This window comes from Drosophila montana, unplaced genomic scaffold (assembly GCF_035044405.1).
Source record: "Drosophila montana isolate Dmon_TW-CO22-7 unplaced genomic scaffold, ASM3504440v1 contig_1543_1, whole genome shotgun sequence".
NCBI lineage: Eukaryota > Metazoa > Arthropoda > Insecta > Diptera > Drosophilidae > Drosophila > Drosophila montana.
In genome coordinates, this window is record NW_026996482.1 from 1 (window position 1) to 22,341 (window position 22,341).

The 22,341-nt window shown below is 39.7% G+C and overlaps 4 long non-coding RNA genes across 6 annotated transcripts; 1 reads left to right on the forward strand and 3 right to left on the reverse strand.

Moving 5' to 3' along the window:
- Window positions 1–27: 27 nt before the first annotated feature.
- On the reverse strand, window positions 28–893 carry LOC135439564 (uncharacterized). The gene is made up of 3 exons (XR_010438107.1): window positions 717–893; window positions 468–645; window positions 28–288 (listed from the first exon to the last, which is right to left on the reverse strand). It is a non-coding gene; the product is annotated as an uncharacterized LOC135439564 (long non-coding RNA).
- A 2,635-nt stretch (window positions 894–3,528) lies between these two features.
- Window positions 3,529–11,037, reverse strand: LOC135439601 (uncharacterized). Its single transcript, XR_010438121.1, has 3 exons — window positions 10,884–11,037; window positions 3,760–4,770; window positions 3,529–3,705 (listed from the first exon to the last, which is right to left on the reverse strand). It is a non-coding gene; the product is annotated as an uncharacterized LOC135439601 (long non-coding RNA).
- A 63-nt stretch (window positions 11,038–11,100) lies between these two features.
- Window positions 11,101–12,010, reverse strand: LOC135439607 (uncharacterized). The gene is made up of 3 exons (XR_010438123.1): window positions 11,985–12,010; window positions 11,451–11,908; window positions 11,101–11,392 (listed from the first exon to the last, which is right to left on the reverse strand). It is a non-coding gene; the product is annotated as an uncharacterized LOC135439607 (long non-coding RNA).
- A 6,606-nt stretch (window positions 12,011–18,616) lies between these two features.
- On the forward strand, window positions 18,617–21,922 carry LOC135439589 (uncharacterized). Of its 3 annotated transcripts, XR_010438120.1 has the most exons (6): window positions 18,617–18,842; window positions 18,901–19,066; window positions 19,141–19,157; window positions 19,244–19,313; window positions 19,537–19,616; window positions 19,681–21,922. It is a non-coding gene; the product is annotated as an uncharacterized LOC135439589 (long non-coding RNA). The 3 variants fall into 3 exon arrangements; XR_010438119.1 differs by having other exon boundaries at window positions 18,663–18,829; window positions 19,141–19,313; XR_010438117.1 differs by having other exon boundaries at window positions 18,671–18,842; window positions 19,141–19,313.
- The last annotated feature ends 419 nt before the right edge of the window (window positions 21,923–22,341 follow it).

The following is a 22,341-nucleotide window of genomic DNA, read 5'->3' on the forward strand; positions in this document are numbered from 1 at the left end:
ATATATATAATAAGAAAAAAATGTAATTATTTCTATCGCCCTTAGCGCCCTAGAGAGCTCTTTAGGTAGGTTAAGAGTATTTAAGCGACTTAATTCATATAAATTCTTATATATACGATTTTTGCCAACTTAAAATTTTTTCAGCGTGGTAATACATGCTTATATACATGCATGAAAGTGTGGGGAGCCAATCGATCAAATTAATATATATAAATTCATTCTCCAACGTTGTTCCCTGCGGTAATTGGCATTAGCTTGCGGTGCCGTCAATTATTTGTTGTTATTCGGCTGTAAAAAAAATTAAAATTTTGTAAATCAATACCCTTTGTAAATAATTATAAGAATATGTAAAGTTGAAAATGAATGTCCGCTTGCACGACATTGTAAATTGCTGAGTGTGGATGTTCAGCAAAGATAAATGAAATAAGAAATAATATTAATTTTTCATAATTTTAAGGTAGTACAACCAATTATATTCAAACACTGAAGAGCGAAAGGTCCGGCTAATTATCTGATGATGGGGAGAGTGGGCATGACTGCCGACACGGGCTGATGCGGGCCATCTAGTGGCCAAAATGAGGAAGACGAGATCAGGTGATTGTCTCAGGTAGGGCGGGTCCACTGGGTCGGGAACCGGGACCCGATCTGGAAGAGTAAAGTGGATTAATAGTGTTTTTTTTTTTAATTTATACTATCGTCTCACCTTTGTTGTTTACATTTACTTGTTGTCACAGCTGTTAGTGGTGTTAATTTGTTAATAGTTCCGGCTGTTTGATGATATCGATTTTGTGGTTCGTTTTGGATAGTGTTGTGTAGGTCTGTCTTGCTACGGAAGTGGTAGCTTGTTGATATCGATTGTGCGGACTGCGGGCCAGGGATGGGACTACACCCAGAGAACCGATGATCCAAGCCGGCGCGGCCCAAATAGAAACAAGCAGTTCCGTAACAATATGGTGCCCAAGTTGAAGAAACACCCGGTTTTTTTGAAATCGAAAATAAAAAAAACAAAAAAAAATATCAATGCAGGTCCAGAGAAAAGTCTCCCTTGGCTTTAGGATCTACACCGCTGATGTCATTTGTGGCTCGAGTGAGTAGTCCATAATCGCGCAGCGTCTAGTGCAATCCGAGCAGCACGACGGAGGCAGATATTATGAGAATATCCATAAGCATGAGAAGTTTTTCTTGTCGTGGTTGATGGCGGTAAGGCACGTTCGCGTGTTGGCGAAACGTTCGCGATCATTCATCATAGCCTGGTGATAGCCGCATTGACAAAGGCATCTTGTTAGATGTTATTTATTCAATTATAAGTTTTGTTTGTCTCATTCTGTGTTAATGTTTGATATGTGCTAACCGTAGGTGCAAGAGCTTCGGAGACAGGTGACCCAGGACGATGTAGAATCGAGCCTGCGCCGCATCTGTCTCACAGCATACCCCAAATTGGTCAGAAGAGCGAAAGAGACGCACCTTGACATAGTGTCCATTAACATTGGGAGTTTTCTTGTCGCGGTTGATGGCAGTATGACACGTTCGCATGATGCGTTTGCGACTGTCCATCATAGACTGGTGGTAGCCGTCAGTCAAACTGACGAACTGAGCATTTGATGAATGCTTAAATGTTGTCCATTGTCTAGATTATGCGTAGACAAGTTAGCCTGTGTTACGATTTGTCCTCTTTCCTCCGAAGTATATGAAATTGAATTAAAAATATAACAAATCGATTTTTGTGAGTTATTTTTTCGGTCGATGTTTATTTATTTCCTTATTTGTTATTGTGGCTAAGATTGTGTTGTCGATAGGGAGTCGCCGATATTTATTTATTTATTATTCAATATTAGTAAGATTTGTTGGTGGATGTGTATTTATTGATTTATTTATTTAATAGGAATTTTTTGTAAAGGTTTTTTTTGTATTAGGATTGGTTAGCCTTATAGAAGAGAGGGGTACAGTTTTCTTAAGGGATTAGTATAGCTGAGGAACAGATGTCTGACTGGGTTTCGGACGCTGACGAAGCGAATTCTGTCGAAGACTTTGTGTTCCGTCTGGAGTTCCTGCAGAGGCAGTATCAATGCCCGTGGAAGGAGGTCCTGCGTGGTTTTCACCTGCTTTTGACCGGCCGTGCCCGGGAGTGGTATTGGATGCACGTGCGGCATTCTCGGGTCGACAGCTGGATCCAACTGCGGCATGCTCTCTTAGACAGATTCCGGGCTATAAGACGGATCATGATGTGTTATGTATTTAATCAGAGGCAGATTTAAACAAATAAACTTCTTAGAAGGTAACAACTGCAATAAGAATTGACGCTAGTGTATTGAAGAAAACGGTCTTGCGGCGTTGGTAACACGGAGTTTGTCTGTGGATGCTCATTCGAGATATTGCTTCGGTTGCATTATCTTACTATTTTTATAGAAGAAAATGTGGCACACTCCTAGCATGTTGCAGGAGCTACTACAACGAGAGCAATAGACCAGCGAAGAGGTGGATGATTACATCCACATGCGTCAGCTCACCGCGCGATTCCAGAAGCCGCTGAGAGACCGTGAGCTGGTGAAAATTATAAAGCGTGGTTTGAAGGAGAGTCTAGCTAAATATATCTATGCGATGGATGTGCTCACAATAGATGAGCCAAGGGTCCATAGAAGTGGAGAGGCACATTGGTTGCAGAAGCCGGACAGGGTAGTATGCTGGAACTGTAGGCAGCTCGATCATGTCTTTAGAGACTGCCGGCCAAAGAGCGAAAGATATTCTGCTATATTTGCATTGAGCGACGAGGCTATCGATGCCGTGGAAAGTTTGAAGCAAGCCCTCACCACAGCTCCGGTGTTAGTTCCCGCTGATTTTATCCAAAGCGACGCATCTCACAACGGAGTAGAAGCCGTGATGTTCCACCGGGACGTCAACAATAAAGGCCGATCGCTGCAACTGCAAGCGTTCCCTTTTTCCATGCAGTACCGCAAAGGAGCCGACAACGTCGTCGCTGACACGTTGTCCAGAAGCGTGGAAGAGGTTAAATTGACCCCGGAGGATCTGTTTCGAGTTCAGACCCTGGAGTTCGAGAGCACCGAGTACCAAGGGCTGGTAAAGGATGTCATGAGCCAACAACGGAAATTGCCGGATCTGCGAGTGCATGACGGGCTCCTGATCAAGAGGACAGTGCACGAGAGCTTGAAGGATGAAGTCGAAGGCACGAGTTGGAAGCTCTGGGTGCCGGAGTCGCTGACTGCAGGACGAGACGTCAGCTCATGGAGGTATGAGGATACGCTGCACGCGCTGCGCAGGCGGTACTATTGGCCCAACATGGCTTTGCAAGTCAGGGACTATGTGCAGAAATGCGACACGTGTAAGGAGACCAAGGCACAAAATTACAGAATGCAGGTAGGAATTGGGGAAGAAGTGCGCACCGACCGTCCCTTCCAGAAGATATACATCAACTTCTTGGGGAAGTATCCAGGTCAAAACGAGGGCATGCATTCGTCGTCATTTTTAAAATTCACTTTCCTAAAGCCCATGAGGGAAGCCACCGCGGCGGACGTCGTCAAATTCCTAGTCCATGAAGTGTTTTTCAAATTTGGCATGTTGGAAGGGATCCATTCGGATAATGGGCGGCAATTCATATCAAAGTCGTCCGACGCAATGGTCCAGGCGTTTGGCATTACGCATTAGCATACCCCAATGTATCCGCCGAACGCGTGAACCGCACTGTGCTGTCTGCAATTAGAACTTACTCGGGCCAGGATCACAGGGAATGGGACACGTACCTACCAGAAGTAGAAGTGGCGATCCGGAATGCGGTGCACAGTGCTACGGGGGTGTCTCTGTTCTTTGCCGCCTTTGGCCAGCACATGTACCTGAATGGTTCCAGTTACAAACTGGCCCGGAAGCTAAAGTCGTTGGCGGATTAAAGCATATCTGACCTACGAGCGAAGTCGTCAACGCTATGATCAACGCGTGCGCCAACTCCATCTGGAACTGGGACAGGCAGTGTGGAAGCGCAACTTCGCACTAAGAAGCGTTAAAAGTTTTCCAGATCTCACGCAAAAGACTTACGAGCATAAGCGTAATTTGCTCACCTCCTCGCCAGGCGTTGGCGGCGGCAGCGTCCGTCCTTTTGATCAGCGCCGCAAGTATAAATTAATAGTAGTGGGTGAAAAATTCGTAAGCGTTTTCACGATTAAATAATCCAATAATTTCTAGTTAGTTAACAAATTTAACTAATAAACGACGTCTAAGAGCATTTTACCGACCGATGTCTGCTTGCAATGAAAAAACACAAGCTTTCTTCTTTACACTTTAATCGCTTCTGTTTGACTGCAAAGCTCGAGAACATATCCTGCTTACAACTATCGAAGAGGCTTGTCGCTGCTAAGACGAGTAACGACAAGAACAACGCTTAACTGTGCTTGTGAGAAACATCGCTGCACTCTACACGTTTACATTATTTGGTTTTCTTCATTTGGTTTGAGCTGTTTTAACATTCCGGCCCCGTGAAGGTCTAAGGGCTTAAACTATTAGTAGCACTGTCACCTTGTGTAGTGGCCGCTTGAAGAGTGCGGTCGGCGTCTCCACCACGCTCACTATTGTGTGTTGTCCTCGTGTACCAGAACGAGGCATCCTACTTCCAAGTTGGGCACGTCCTTGGACCATTGTCTGCGCTGCTGCAGGGTGGTCAGGTAGCTACTGCTTCGGGCCTGGAGGTCCTTCAGGACGTTCGCTGCTCCCACGAAGTTGGTGGGGTTATCGCTGTAGACCTTCTAAGGGAGACCTCGTCTGAACCTTTTAAATATAGACAGAAAACAGTCAGTGGGAAGATCAGCAACAAGTTAAAGGTGAACCGCCTTAGACGCACAACAAACAAAGATGGCTACATAAGTATTGATTGGGGCTCTCCCTCGAATCTTAAGGGTAACATAAAATGGGCCACAAAAATCAATGCCACAAACTAAGAATGGGCGAGCTTCACGCAGTCGATCAGCTGGTAAATTGCCCATAATTTGGCCTTGCAGTTTTGACTTGTACCGTTAGCAGTGCACGCACCCCTAACAATTTTGTTGCATGCTTCTCGAGCATTAAAAAGCCAGATTTGCTGTCGTAGAATTGAGACCATAACTTTGACGCCCGCACGGTAATTCCTAAGGTGGATATTTCGAAGAATCAATTCGACGAAATGAGATTTTCGAGACAGCAGTATGGGAACTTAGCATCATATCATTTAGCAATCTTCCACCAACTCGAATGATTTTGAAATTGGTTTCTTTTTCTACAATTTCATGTTCTAAGATTTTTGATTTTTCTAGTTGTACCAATTCGTGACCAAGCTCAGACATTTGCACAACTTGCACCAATTTTAGAAAGGCGAGTCGCACCTCCTGTGGTGAGAAAACTGCTTCGCGACTACGATTTTTGCTTGGAGAACACGGTTGATGTGACACGAACTAATTTAGTGAACGAGGAGCACCGGTCGATTATCAAGACTTCATTAAACTTCTGTAATGCTACAGAATGCACTGTCACTCTCTTGTTCTTCTCAGATGATTACATTTCCAGTGATATTTCAAATTGATGAAGTTGCGGCCATTTACTTGGGACTTGTCCTAAAAATTCAGGACCACTAAACCACACACCAAATCGTCCATATCTGTGCCCCTAGAAACAAAATCAGCTGGTTTTGCTTCTGACGGCACATGACGCCAGTGAACACCAACAGAAAGTTCTTGTATGTCTGCTACTCTGTTGGCTACGAAAGTTGAGCTGGGGTCTCTTTTAAGCAAGTAGAGAGTGACTTGAGAGTCTGACCAAAAATTAACGCTCTCCACCTCAAAGAGACAAGCGATTTGAGACCACAATATCACCAACAGATGAGCAGCGCATAATTCCAGTCGTGGAATCGATTTTGTTTTTAAGGGGGCCACACTAGACTTTGCCGTATATAACTTCGCAACTACTTTCCCCATATCCTGGGTGGATTGGAAAACATATCGAAGAATGGAAATTTTATGTAATTCTAATCGGGTATTTGCCCTGTTAGCATATCATCTACATAGAAATCGTTTTTGATGATTTGAGAAGCAATGCTGCGTAGAGTTCTGCTAGTTCAAAAAGGCAACGTATGGCCAAAAAGGGAGCGGAGGCAGTGCCATAAGTCACAGTGTTGAGTTGAAATGTTTGTAAACTTTCTTATCTATATTGCCTCCATTCAATTAACTGAAACTTTCGATCCTCCTTAGCAATGTCTACAGGTCGATACATTTTTGAAATGTCGGCTGCCAAAGCATACTTATTCAACTGAAATCGTACAAGGGTTATATATAGCTCCCTCTGAATAGTTGGACCTACCAACAAAGTCTCGTTTAGTGAGATTGACGTTGACGTCTTGCTTGACGCATCGAAAACTACGTGGTTCTACTATCAGGACGCAGGACGCATTGATGGGGAATGTAATAATGCAGTCCTGGAGGAGTTGACGTAAGCGGTGACATATGTCTAAGGTCACGATATTCTTTCATAAAATCGTTATACATATTTTGCAGTACGTCATCCTTTTCAAGTCTGCGCTCTAAAGCAAAAAACCGACGTAGATTAGTTTCAAAAGATTCTCCCAAAACTTTTGGACTCGTTTTAAATGGCAATTTGACCTCAAATCTGCCAGATTCCACCCTCCGCAGATTCTGTTTTAAATGTTATTCACATTCAATTTGTTCAGCTGTATATGCAGCCTTCGACTTCTCTGGGATCTGTTCTAATTCCCAAAATCGTTGTACCAGAGTGTCGAGAGAACTATTGTCACTATCAATTGCGACAGTGCTTACTAGTACTTGATATGGTACAATCCATCCTAACAATGTTTTCTGGATCGTTGGATGTTCAGAGAACAGCTTTATTTGGCCAACACAAAGTAGGTCGAAAAACTTTTCAGCAGCTAAAAGCAAGTCTACTCTTGCAGGTTTGTGGAATCGAGTTGGCCAGTTCAATATTTGGAAGTATATTCCATTGTGAGGAGTCAATCTTCTGATCAGGTTGGTATGTAGAGATAGAACTCCGAATCCAAATATCATCCCAAAAAGTATGAGAATTCAAGCGGGATTGAACCGATCGATGCAGTGGCTCCCACTGTGACACTTTTCAATCACGCATCTTCCCGACGTAGACGTAAGCGTTGTGCTAAGTCCTCTGACATAAAGTTTATTTAAGATCCGGAATCTAAAAGCGTTCTTGCGGGCTGGAAATACCCAAATCTAACTTTTAACTTTACTACAGCTGTGGCTGGGATTACTTGTTCGGCACTAAGATTATGACTTAAGCCTGTTGCTGTGGAGACGCTGTGGCGGAACTAGAGGCTTGCGTTTGCAAATTCTCGCTCTCATACCTGTGAAGTACAGGGTGGTGTGGCTTTGAACCCACTCGACATTTCGAGGCTCCACATTTTTTACTGCATGCCCCTGTTTTAAACAGTTGATGCACAAGTTGTGTTGCTTCACAAACCCAAAGCGTTGATAAACAGGAGGAGCGCTAAGCGATTGACAGTAACTGAACAATAGCTGCATTTGGTAACTGCCCTCTGATCACCCTTAGAGCACGAAAGCGATGACCTGATATGCGCCTTGTTAGCCTCTTGCCTTGGTTTCGTTTTGCCTCTAGTTGACTCTTCGGCAGCCAAATGTTGATAGCGCCGATTCAATCTGACCAAGATGGCAATCTATCATAGTCTAGCGTTTCTTCGAATCGAGATTTCGTTACCTGACCTACTTTTCACATTGCAAAGTGAATTAACATTTGCAATATCCTTGTCATCGCCTAGAGACTACAGAGACGAATATATTGGCGATATGGTATCTATAAGGCCTCTAAGACTTGAGGCTGAAGGTTTTGTGATGTGAGGAATTTCAAAGAGTTCGGAAATTGTATCAAAAAATATAAGGTATTTGTTGTCATAAACAGCCCTTAAACTTGCTAAAGCCTTTTCATAATTGTAGTCTATGATTTGAAATGCCTTTACTGTTCCTAATGCCTCATCAGACAAGCAAGAAATTAAATGGTTAAATTTCTTGACATTGTGGACAGTGTGGAATCATTGTGCACCAGACTTTCAAAAAGACAAATAAAGTTTTTAATTTCTGCATGCTTTCCATTGAACTTTGGCAACTACATTTTGGGTAGCTGTGACTTATGATGTTGATTGAATGACGCTAATAAATCGTGATGACTGGGACGTTCTACTTTGTAAATGGCCGATAAATATAAAGCCTTTGTAGAAATACATACATCTTCCACTGTTGCCCGACGTCAGCTTGAATTTCCTTTATCTTTTCAATATACCCTTCAAGTAACTCCAGTCGACTTGAAGTTGTATCTGATCAAATGAAATTGTTTTTTCTTCAAACGCGGTCCTTAACCGCTAAATATCTCCTAGAACTTTTCATGCTTTTGAAAAGTCGCTATTAATTTCGAACTAGACTTGGCGTCCTTAGCATTTCCGTCATTAAGCGTGAACATTTTGCACAAATCAATTCACAAAATTATTTATTTCAATTGAAATTGCCAGACAATTGGTTAATAACTATCCACTCGGTTCCAATATGTAAAGCAGGGAAGCAGAATAATTCCGAAAAGAAAATGGCAATGACTCCAATGCACCAATTATGCTTAGCAACAGCAGCTGCATAAAATCAGCGACAATGCTCAAACTAAATATATAACGGCTTAAGCAACAGCCGCTGAACAACTCATAAGTGCAGTGTTACCGTGCACAAATCGAATCAAAGAGCAGACCTTCATCTGAGTGACCACCTTTCTATGTATGAGTGTGCCGAATTTCAGCACCTATGATGGTGCTGTCCAAATGCACAGCCGCGCGTGCCGTGCTCGAAGCTACGATAAATTCGCCATTTTATGCCGGCCACAAGTCATCTGTCTTACTTTGGTCAAATAAAAGTTTAACTTAATCATGACAACGGGTGTGCTAAATTATAAAGCAAAATATATTAGTGCAAACATATTGCTGGAATTACAGTGTGCAAATGGCACCTAAGACTTTGATAAAACACGAAATCGTGCAACATTAAAACGACGGAAAGAAAGAATAACCTCAACACAGCGACTGAATTCCACGCCGGAGGACGCCTGCCAGGCCACCCCAGATATTCCCGGGCCGGAGATCCTAGTCGGAGCTCCCGACTAGGGGATACCCTAAACCCTCTTCTTCCAACACCAAATGCAGCTCGCGCTACGCGCTCGTTTGCTTATGTAATAAAGATATATTTAAAAAAAAAACGTTTTCTTGGCAGTGTTCGTACTCGCAACTAACCGCACAACTTGCCTCCGCCTCTACTCAAGACCCACACCAGTCAAATAAAAAAATTAAATTTCCCTCGGTAGGTCTCGAACTCGCAGTAGACCGCACTACCTGCCGCCGCCTCTACCCAACAGCCACACCAATTATAGCGTTTTAATGAAATAAAACAAATTAAAATTGCAGCACAGAACACAATACAATCGCAATTGCAATGCTGTTGATAGAATTCAAAGAAGACGCGCAGGAATGTGTGTATACAGAAATTCTTGGAATTTGCGCTAGCTGCCGCAATCACGCGAGCAGCCAAAACACATTTTCTTTTATATTTCTTCCGCGATCTTGATGTAATTTTCATCAGTAGATCTTATTGTACTTTAAAATATTCGTGTATTCTCACAATAGCATTTAAATTGTGGCTTATATTGGTGGCAGCAAATGTAAATTGGCTTATTTACTTGATTTATAGCTTTGTAGTGGAAGCGGGGAAGTGGTGATAGCTATAAAATGAAAGATACTGTTATATATATACTATTCTAGAAGCTACGTGTCAAGTTTGGCGACTCTAGCTCTGATTATCTACCCAATTTGCTCAAAAAACAGTATTTCGATATCTAATTTTCGATTACTTGGAAACGGGGCGCTATCGAATATCGGAAACAAACTCGCTCGCCCGCGCGGGCACTAGCAGGACCTACAGCTAAAATTTCAAGTCTCCAGTTTTTATAGGTTCTGATATACTTGCGTTCATACATACGGACAGACGAACAGACAGACGGGCATAGCTAGATCGACTCGGCTATTGATGCTGATCAAGAATATATACACTTTATGGGGTTGGAGATGCTTCCTTTTGCCTGTTACATACATTTACACAAATACATTAAACCCATAAAAAGAAAATTTTAAACTTAAATTGCTAGTTTACTGAATTGTAACGTAAAGTTCATCAAGTGCCAATATATTGCCGGAGTTGCGCTGTGTAAATGGCACGTAAGGCTTCCAAACACGCACACACCCACCCACAGTTGTCAATTTAACGAAAATAAAAACAATTGCGTTGCCCCAAAGAGGAGGCGACCGAATCCCACGCCGAAGGACGCCCAACCAAGATATTTCACGGGCCAGAGACCCTACGCGAGGCCAGGCCTACGGCGCCCCAAGCAAGACTAAGAAGCGAGCCACAAAAGGCTGAGCTCCTACAGGCGAAGAAGGAAAACCCCGAGTGAGTCCGTTCCAAAAGCGTTTTACCACCTTAGTCTAGAGGCAGGGACCAGGGATCCCTAAAGATAGTCCAACTCTGGGTCCCCTCTGAATTGTTGAACAATAAGAGAGAGACAGACAACTGTATTTAACAAAAACAAAGAGGAAATATATATATTAAATAGTTTACGTCAAAAGGGAGGACCCAAAGGTTATAGCCAATGACAGGGGAACCTGAAAGGGAAAAGTTGTTTTAAATTCCACAACGGCCATACATATATGTATATATATAAACAAAACAAAAATGATTTATTTCCATCGCCCTTAGTGCCCCAGAGAGCTATTCAAGCTAATTAATTCATATAAATTCTTATATATAGGAATTTTGCCAACTTACAATTTTTTCAGCGTGGTAATACATGAGAATATACGGGCATGAAGGTGTGGGGAGCCAATCGATCAATTTAATATAAATTCATTCTGCAACTTTGTTCCCTGCGGTAATTGGCATTAGCTTGCGGTGACGTCATTTCTTTATTGTTATTCGGCTGCAAAAAAAATTTAAAATTTTGTAAATCAATACCCTTTGTAAATAATTATAAGAATATGTAAAGTTGAAAATGAATGTCCGCTTGCACGACATTGTAAATTGCTGAGTGTGGATGTCCAGCAAAGATAAATGAAATAAGAAATAATATTAATTTTTCATAATTTTAAGGTAGTACAACCAATTATATTCAAACACTGAAGAGCGAAAGGTCCGGCTAATTATCTGATGATGGAGAGAGTGGGCATGACTGCCGACACGGGCTGATGCGGGCCATCTAGTGGCCAAAATGAGGAAGACGAGATCAGGTGATTGTCTCAGGTAGGGCAGGTACACTGGGTCGGGAACCGGGACCCGATCTGGAAGAGTAAAGTGGATTAATAGTGTTTTTTTTTTTAATTTATACTATCGTCTCACCTTTGTTGTTTACATTTACTTGTTGTCACAGCTGTTAGTGGTGTTAATTTGTTAATAGTTCCGGCTGTTTGATGATATCGATTTTGTGGTTCGTTTTGGATAGTGTTGTGTAGGTCTGTCTTGCTACGGAAGTGGTAGCTGGTTGATATCGATTGTGCGGACTGCGGGCCAGGGATGGGACTACACCCAGAGAACCGATGAGCCAGCCGGCGCGGCCCAAAACGAAATAAGCAGTTCCGTAACAATTTTCAATTTATTTTGCACCTGAATTGTGTGCTCTTGATTGCTTTCAATTCCAAGTTACTCTGGAGCAACGTCTTGCATATACATAATTGAATCTCGCCATTAGCTCTGTTTTTGAACCCTCTGTTGGTAAATTTAATAATGCCAACCAACTCTACAAGGTTGCTATTGACACATCCTTTATATTTATTTTTTCCATTGAGTTCATCCCACTTCTGATATTGTAGTAGCATGTAATATTAATTTATTTAACTTATTTTCGGGTTGTTTGTGTTACAAACTTCCTCTTACTTTTAGCGCTATAGACAGACTTCTCTCACACACCACATCGGTAGCATCTTTTTTTTATCGATATAGCATTTATATCCTTATCGATATCTACTTATAATACTGTTATAATTAGCATAGAAAGCGCCACTGATATAACATAGTTAGTGCTCCCTATGATGATCTTATCCTACTACAACATGTACACACACAATCATGCGCGCCTTTATTGAATTCTATCATCATTGCAATTGCGATTATATTGTTTTCCTTTTTTTTTATACTATATTATAATTTTGTCGTGAAATGTGTAACGCATAGAAGGAGACATCTCGAACCCCATAAAGAATATATATATTCTTGATCAGTATTAACAGCCGAGTCGATATAGCCATGTCCGTCTGTCTGTTTCGCATAGAAACTAGTCTCTCAGTTTTAAAGCTATCTTTATGAAACTTTGCAGAAGTCCCTCTTTCTGCTGCACGCAGTACATATGTCAAAACCAGCTGGATCGGAACACTTTATCATATAGCTACCATAGGAACGATCGGTGGAAAAGTAGGTTCTTGTATGAAAAATTATTTTGTATAGCAAGATATCTTGATCAAACTCGGCATTTTTTAGTTTTACCATGCTCCTCATATATGTGCAAAATCCTATTAATATCGGACCCCTATATCACATAGCTGCCATAGGAACGATCGGTAAAAAATTAAGTTGTTTTATGGAAATTTTTTTTATTTTTCAAGATATCTTGACCAAACTCGGCATTTATCAGTTTTACTATGGGCCTTACATATGTTCAAAATCCTATCAACATCGGAACACTATATCATATAGCTGCCATAGGAACAATCGGTCGAAAATTAAGTTTTTGTTTGGACATTTTTTTGTTTTTTAAGATATCTTGACCAAACTCGATACTCGGCATTAACTATTTTCCTTGTGCTTCTTAGATACGGGCAAAGAACTATGAGCATTATGAAAAGGTTAGGTCTGCAAGGGTATTAAATCTTCGGCGTGCCGAAGATAGCACTTCTTTCTCGTTTATGTTAGCTCTGCATAACATTAACCTAAGTGCATACATATGTTTTTTTTCTCGCCTGAAGAGAGAAGTCCATCAAATAGACATTTTTCAGCACTATCATATTAAATCAGTGCGCGGCATTTAAAATTGTAGTTTATAAACAATTTATGTTTATCTCCATATATAAAACTGCTTGTCCTGACTGACTTATTGACTGACTGAGTGGTGATCAACGCACAGCCCACACCGTAAGAGCTGGGAAGCTGAAATTTCCACTGTAGTTACCTCGGGAAATTCCACGCGCAAGTGTCGATCGGCTACAAACTCATTTTCAAAGATCGTTGTTCAAATTCATTTGGGGGGGGGTTTCACACTTTTCGAAAAATCCATTCCTCCTTGGCGGAAATAGAGGGCAAAGATTTGGTGGGTGACGTTTCGCGATCAAATTCATATCCAAGGATCTATATAAAATACAATTTGAGGCGTGTTTTATATTTTTTTAAAATCAAAGCATACTCGGGGAAAAGTACGATTCTTAGATTTTTTTTTTTGTGAAGTTTTAAGTTTTGTCCTATTTGCTTCAAACTTATTTTCAGAGCTCTACATAAGAACTTAATAAATACGAGTTTCAGTGATTTTGGAAATTCAACCCACAACAGTGGGTAATTAGTGAAAAATGTTTGTATGAAACTTTTTTGTTTACCATTCGATCGGCCTCAAACTCTTTTTGAAAATCTTTGTTCAAATTCATTTGAGGGGTGTTTCACACTTTTTCAAAAATGCATTCCTCCTTGGTGGAAAAGGGGGTCAAATATTTGGTGGTTGACGTTTCGCCCTCAAATTCATTTCCAAGGATCTACATAAAAAATCATTTGAGACGTGTTTCACGTTTTTCGCAAAATCTAAACTTCTTCGGTGGAAAGTGCATTTCAAAAATATTTTTGGTGAATTTTAAGTTTTTGATTTAATAACATACGAGCCACGGGCAAGGCCGGGTTATACCCGCTAGTATTATATACAATTATAATGTTGGAGTTGGCGACCTTTCCATTTTATAATTATTTGTTTGGCTGGCTCGAGGTTCGGCAACCGCCTTCCGGGCACTTACACAAAAACAACCAGTAAGAGGTTTTAGTCGGGAGCTCCCGACTAGGGGATACCCTGAACACCAAATACAGCTCGCGCTACGCGCTCGTTTGCTTTAGTAGTAATAAATATAAATAAAAAAAAAAAAGTTCCCTTAGCAGGGATCGAACTCGTAACTGACCGCATTACTTGCTGCCGATTCTACTCAACAGGCACACCAGCCAAAAAAAAAACATTTTCCCAGGCACTGTTCGAACTCGTAACTGACCGCGCTACTTTCCGCCGCTTCTACTCAATAGCCACACCAATAATTAAGTCTTTTTGATAAAAACAGAACAGAAATTCTTTGAATTTGCGCTAGCTGCTGCTAACAACACGTGCGCAAATCAAACATATAACTTTTGTGTTTCTTAAACGCTTTTAATGAAATTTTCGAAAGTACATCTTATTGTCACATAAAATATTTGTGTATTCTCAAAAAGTCCACTGCAATTAAATTTTGGGTTACATTGTGGGCAGCATAAATTTGGTTTATTTACTTGATTTATAGCTTAGCGGTGGCAGCGGGGAGGTGGTGATAGCTATAAAATGAAAGATACTTCATATATATGTACTATTCTAGAAGCTACATGTCAAGTTTGGAGAGTTTAGCTCTTATTATTTACCAAAATTGCTAAAAAAAAAAAAAAAAAACCGGATTTCGATATCGATATTTATCTATTACTTGGAAAAAACGGAGCAAGTTATCGAATATCGGAAACAAACTCGATCTGGGCGGGCACCAGGAGGACACACAGCTAAAATTCCAAGTCTTTAGCACTTATAGGTTCTGAGATCCTACAGATCAAACATACGGACAGACGGACGGTCAGACAGACGGACATGGCTAGATCGACTCGGCTATTGAAGCTGATTAAGAATATATATAATTTATGAGGTCGGATATGCTTCCTTCTGCCTGTTACATACATTTGCACAAATACATTATGCCCTTTTTACCTATTCTTAATTGGTTCAGGGTATAAAAACTATTAACATTAAGTTACATTAAATAAAATTAAACAATTTAAAAAACATAATTTGTTTTACACATCTACGTTCTTTTACGAGGAGGTTACTTTGTCTGGGCACACTAAAATGATCGCGGGCACCCATGGGGCTCAGTCGTTGACGATTTATCGTTGTCTTTTGTTGTCTTTTAAATAATGTTCTAATTATATTCTTCGGGAAGTCATTAATGGTCAAAAGTGCTGTATTTAAATTCATACGTTTTGGGTGGTTAGAGTTAAAGTTTAGTATTCGTCCATAGGCTATGGGTTCCGTATACCACTTAATGTTTACCAATGAGTCTAAAAATGGTAGTTTCCCGTCTTGTTCTAGTTCCGCTGTGAATTTTATGTGTTTGTGAAACGAATTTAATTCTTTTAGAATGTTTTGTACTCATGTTTTGTCCGTTACAGCAAAAAGGTCATCTACATATTTTGTCAGAAGTTTTGGTTTTGTTGTCAATTTATCAATAATATTGTCCAACAGTTCTTCCATTATTATGTTCGCTATTACTGGGGAGGGATTACTGGTGATCCCATTGGCATTCCTTTCGATTGTATGTTTATTTTGTCGTCATATTTAAAATACCAGTTCTCTTGTATACACAATTTAACATATCCCTAAATAATTGTTTAGGTATAGTTGTGTGTTCCTCCAATTTGGTCCATTTTCGTCTTTTTGTGCCCAGTACCAATCCTATTGGTATAGTGGGAAACAGGGATACTACGTCAAAAGATACTACTATCTTGTCTTCCCTGATAGTGGCGTTTTTGACTCTGACATTAAAATCTAACGGGTTCTTAATGTTGTATTTAGAGTCCATTGTCAAGTTTCTTAATATTTTTAAAACATATTTGCATAGTCCATATGACGGGGAACCGATAGAGGAGCATATTGGTCTCAGATGTATTCCTTCCTTGTGAATTTTCGGTAGTCCATATATTCTTAAATGTACCGCTGTGGTCGAAATCATCTTGTTTCTTTCGTCCTTTAAAATAAGTCCAATCTTAAATAATTGTGTCACGAAGCTATTATTTTTGTCTGTAATCTTGATGCCGGATCCTGTCTTATAGCCTTTCTCCACTGGGCTTAAAAATGTCACATTTTCAAGTTTTAAATATTGGTGTTCCACCGGTTTTCGGTAACATGTGAGTGGCAAAAGTACTGTTTCGTTAAATAAACAGCTGATCGAGTTGCTTTAATTTACATAAGCGCCGCACAGATTTCCTTCCAAAAGTCAAATAATACGGCCCCGAAGTAGGGGCTCCGTTTAATTGACTCTTTGCGAGATTTGGCCAATTTTAAATGTTAAAAACTGTGGGATTATTAAAATTTAAAATTATAATTTAAAGTTACCGCTTTCCTTCGTTGCAATATAAGCTGGTTTATGTTTACATTTTTCACAACATCGATAGAAATCTCGATTAATCATCGCAAAATACACGAAAAGTTCGGGGCGAATTTACACATTTTTAAAAAATGTGACATTTTTAAAAATGTGTGAAATGTGTTTTCTTATGGGGAAACGTACAGGCCGCATTTTACACATTTTGCAAAAATGTGACATTTTCAGAAATGTGTTCAGTGGGCAGAGGCTATTAGTGTTCTATACGCGCATAAGTCATCTAAAATATTTCTCATTTTATTTTTGTAATCGTTGATATCCATTGCTACTGTTTTTTTACCCTTGTCTGAAGTTAATATTTTGATGTTATTTTCTTGTAAGAATTTACGTGTCTGTTCCACTGTGTCCAGTATTGCTCGATCCCTTGTGCTTTGGTTGTTTTTTTCCTTTTGTATTCCTTAACTAATAAAGAGAATTTAGTGCGTGCCGACTGTGTTTCTTTTCGTTTATCGTCTGTACCAACGCTTCTCCGTCCGCAATGTATTTTAAGAGAGGGAATTCTTTCTTATTAATCGGGAGAGCGAATTTTTGCCCTTAAATTTAAAGTTTTTACGTTAGGCGGGAATGCTTTTTCGTTTTGTTTACAAGCCATTCACTTTGAGTGTTGTTTTCCGCTAAGTCGAGGTTTCGTTTATCTCGTAGCTTGTCGTGTTTCGTTTCTTACCTTTTCTTCAGTGGAATTGGAGTCATCTATGGTCATCAGTTGTTCTATGTTTGTTTTTGCAGTTTCCATATGTTTAGTTTGTTTTTGTAATAAGTTGTGTTTTTTGGAGTGAAAAAAGTGAGTGTGTCTAGTTAATGCCTTAGTTATGTCAGGGTGGATATTGTTGTCAGTAGTTCTTAATAAAATTAGGTATTAGGTTAGATTTCCTGCATTTTAAAAGAAACTTTAAGCTATTATAGATTTTAGTTTAACTAACTTTACTAATGTTATTTGAAATTTGTTAATTGTTTGCTGGATTCTTTGTACTTAGTTCTTATTTTTGCATGGCTTATGTTCGTTTTCATGCTTACGGCGTGCCTTCCGTTGGCATTTAATGTTGGATTTGGCGACCTTTCTATTTTATAATTATTTGTTTGGCTGGCACGAGGTCCGGGGCTTATTTATTTAATGTAACCAATATATTTCGGCTGCACTTCAGCAACCGTCTTGAGGGAACTAACACAAAAATAACAAGTAAGAGGTTCTATTCGGGAGTTCCCGACTAGGGGATACCCTGAATCCTCTTATTGTTATATACACCAAATGCAGCACGCGCTACTAAATTAAGATAAATTAAAAACAAACCCATTAAAAATGGGTAAAAAAGGTATAATTTTTTTGTGCAAATGTATGTAACAGGCAGAAGGAAACATCTCCGACCCCATAAAGTTTATATATTCTTGATCAGCATCAATAGCCGAGTCGATCTAGCCATGTCCGTCTGTCTGTCCGTCTGTCCGTATGTATGAACGCAAGGATCTCAGAACCTATAAGAGCTAAAAGAATTAAATTTGTTTCACAAATACATCAAATTCACAGTGGAACTAGAACAAGACGGGAAGCTACCATTTTTAGACGCATTTGTAAGCAGAGTGGACACTCAATTAAGTGGTATATGGAACTCATAGCCTCTGGACGAATACTAAACTTTAACTCTAACCACCCAAAACGTATGATTATAAATACAGCACTAAGCTGTATGAGAAGACTGACAAACATATCGGACGCAATATACCATAAATTGATCACGCAATTAAAACACAGAAGCCAACGGGATTTACAAAAATATAGAAATCTCTATCATATGTACCATGATTAGACAAGAAATAAAAGTAGCCCATAAGCCCACAAATACGTTTCAAAAATTGTTTAATAATACAAAAGCGAAAATACCAATGATGGACAAAAGTAACGTCATTTACAATATACCATGTGGCTAGGACAACAACAATATTTTCAACAGCGTGTACATCGGCACAAAAAAATCCAAGCTAAAAACAAGAATAACTCAACACAAATCGGACTTCAAATCAAGACATCAAAATAATATACAAAAAACAGCACTTATGTTACACTGTACACTGTACACTGCTTGTTTCTCGGTGGGCCGCGCCGGCTTGGCTCATCGGTTCTCTGTGTGAAGTTCCATCCCTGGCCCGCAGTCCGCATAATCGATTTCAACAAAGCTACGTCTGTAGCAAATCAGACCTACCTATACTAGACAATAGACACTATTTAAAATGATCCACATAATCGATAACAACAAACAGTCGGAACTTCTAACAAATGAACAAGACTAACAGCTGTAACAACAAGAAAAGGTAATCAACAAAGGTGAGACGCTCAATATAAATTAACAAAAAAACACTATTTATCCACTTTACTCTTCCAGATCGGGTCCCGGCTCCGGACCCAGAGTACCCGCGCTACCTGAGACGATCACCTGATCTCGTCTCCCTCATTTTGGCCACTAGATGGCCTTTAATCAGCCCGTGTCGGCTGTCATGCCCCCTCTTCCCATCAATTGAAACTTAGCAGGACATTTTTTCCCTCAATATGTGCGTATAATTACTTACATTTTCCTCAAATTAGAAACAATTAATATTATTGCTTATCGCATTTATCTTTGCAGCCCTTTTACAATCTAATGCAAGTGGACATTTCTTATAATTTTGTGCATATTCTTATAATTATTGACAATGTGTATTAAGTTCAAAAATGTTAATTTTTGCCAGGCGACGAAAACACTGCCAAAGTTATTGCCAGTCAACAAAAAAAAAACAAGGGGAAAGATACTAATATCAGGTAATTATTGCACCAATGGGGGAGCAAGTGCCCGCTGAAATAAATAAGTGTATATATATGTGTCACCAAGAAAGAAGTTATATACGTGTCAAAAGCGCTTATTATACCTTGCCTGCCTAGAGAGCTCTCTGGGAGGGGGCATGACATATATGCACATATAAGCGGGTATCGCTCGTGCACAAATTAACAATCTAATTATTTTCCTTTTTTATTTATTTGGCAGACGCAATAATCTTTGGGGCATTTCCTTCACCGTTCGCACTTTCGGAAATTTTCTTAAGTGAAACTATGCATAATGTACAGGTATGTATTCATACAATAAAACTAATTCTAATGATGGCAAAAAAAAATATCTTTTCTCCGTCAGGGGTCTCGAACATGAGTCTTCGTTTGACTCTGCTTGTAACTCGGGGCGAAGAAGGACGACATAGAACGGACTCACTCTGATGATGTGTGCGCGGTCTCGCCCGTGGCCGCTTCTTGGCCTATCCTTCTGGATAGCGTTGGTGACACGTGCGCCGAGGGTATGGCTGATGTGCGCCGCTGCGTCGAAACCTGGCCTGGGAGTGACTCTGTTGGTCCTCTCTGGTCCGAGAGCTGATCCCTTCGTTGCCGGAACACTGGGTCGTTTATTTTATTATTTGTCTTATTTGATTTTTTCGTCTCGTCTCGCATGTAAGATTTACACACGCATACATTTACGAGGCGGGCACCGATGCAGCCCATCTGCACAGCTGCACTTTAGGGTCTATGGCCCAGTTGTACGCCAAGGGCATGTCAAGGGCACCCGATCCGCTCTCCTCCTAATCTCACTATGAGCGAATCGGTTGCCCAATCATGCTCGCTCAATGGCATTACCCTTCTCTGCGCAGTGGATCGCAAGCCGGGCGTTGCCACTTTTCAATTAATTTGGCGCCACTGTGTGCCCGGTTTCACCCCCGCTACTCTGCTCATACGACAAAAAGATAATGGCGTGGCCGATAATAAAGAACGCATCCAACTAGGTAAACTATCGATGCTGCCAATTATATCAAATGCAATAACCAAATTTCGATACGACAACAATTTCACAACAAGAACAACTCTATAACGAAGGACATACATTAGAAATGTTACAAATAATAAACACACACAAATAATAAACAACAGACGACTAAACTATAAAACAGACACCGAAAACTGCGCTGACTTATACAGACATCTATTGAACTGCCAAATACGTGTAAAACAATGTATGTTTTATAAATTGTTTAAATAAATGTTTAATTTTATTTAATGTATCCTAATGTTAATTGTTTTTGTGTTAGTGCCCTGAAGACGGTTACCGAAGTGCAGCCGTAATATATAGGTTATATTCAAACAAAATTGCGTTTTCATTTTGTGTTGAATAAAAAAGCCTCGTACCTCGAGCCAGCCAAACAAATAATTATAAAATTGTAATATAATGTTGTATTTGGCGACCTTTCCATTCTTTTTTATCCATGACAAAATGAAAATGCAAATTGTTTGAAATTTAACCAATATATTCCGGCTGCACTTCGGCAACCGTCTTCAGGGCAATTGTTTTACACGTCTGCGCTCTTTGACGTGGAGGTTCAGACAATTATAAAATTGTAATATATGTTAAAAAATTCAAAAAGTATTTATTTAAATTTTTAATTATAAGAAATTATTATACTTAATTTAATTTTAATTTAATATAACTTAATTAATTTCAATTAATTTTTTTAAATAATAATTCCATACAAGATTACGTTTTTATTGTTATTAAAATTGTATAGTTTGTAAATGCCTAGGACAAAAAGTTGTCATTTATTAATAGGTCTCAGAGACAACGAGCAAGAAATCAGTTAAATAGGTCTAATTTGGAATATGCTGAACAGGAGAGGATAAACAAGATAGAGTCTCAACGAGAGCGTAGAGAAAGTGAAGATTTTAACCAAACTGAGAGAAAGAGGAATAGACAACGAAGCCAAGTTCACTGACAAGACCTAGTTTACAGGGTGAATTAACAAAGACAAAATACTGTAGATCACTCGACTCGAGTTAGGCAACTCCAGTTAGGCAACTGCAATAATTGGGTGATACTTCGCGACTATTGAGACGCAGACTAGACCTAGTTTATGGGGCAAACGAACAGAGACAAAATACTGAAGACAACAGGAGCAATTGGCGAGCTTATGGGGCAAACAAACAAGGACAAGACAATATTCGGCGAGAACGCGATCGACAAAACTTACAATGACGACTTTTAGATAGAGCTAGGGATAGAAATCAAAGGTCACAGGTTAGAGAAAACTCAATTCGTAGAATAAATGAGCAAGCATGTAATACAAGTGCAAGGCGAAGTGCTCGAATTCAAGCATGACAGGACGCTTTTGACGCAAATAGAAATTTGTCTCAGCGATTTAACCAGTTAAAATGTAATATGCGCAATACCAAGAACAGTGAAGAACGTGCAAATAGTTTTACAGAGAATAGAATTTCTCCAGCTATTAGGAATAACTTAGATTATCTGATAGCTGCATTTAATAAAAAAGGAAGCGCAGATATTTTATTTCTATCCTCTATATTTTCTTTTGTCAATAATAAATAAAGTTTTTGCAAAACATGTAGTCGAAGCATTAAATTAGGCAAAAAACCTAAGACTTCTATAACAAATGGCCTAGACTTTCCCGATCTGCCAGATTGTTTGATAGGCTTAACGCCTTAAGGCTTATTTCCCCACGTCTTACTTTTATGAATATCAAGACTTTGGGATATGGCAGACAAAATGTCATTAAAGGAGCAGTGGCCAATGTACCAATTGCTGTGGCCAATATTGTAACTTCCCTTCCGAGGGCATTTAATAAGAGCGAGGTAGTTCAGATTCATCTCAAACTTAGGACGGAATATAGCCATGATTGCATGGCTGAAACCATTAGGCCCTTTAAAGTTGCTGATGCAGTCAAATTTTCAAGTCAACACTGAGCTTTACAGAAAGCTTCAGGTTACTGTTAACGAACAGTCGGTCTTTTCGCCTGACGAA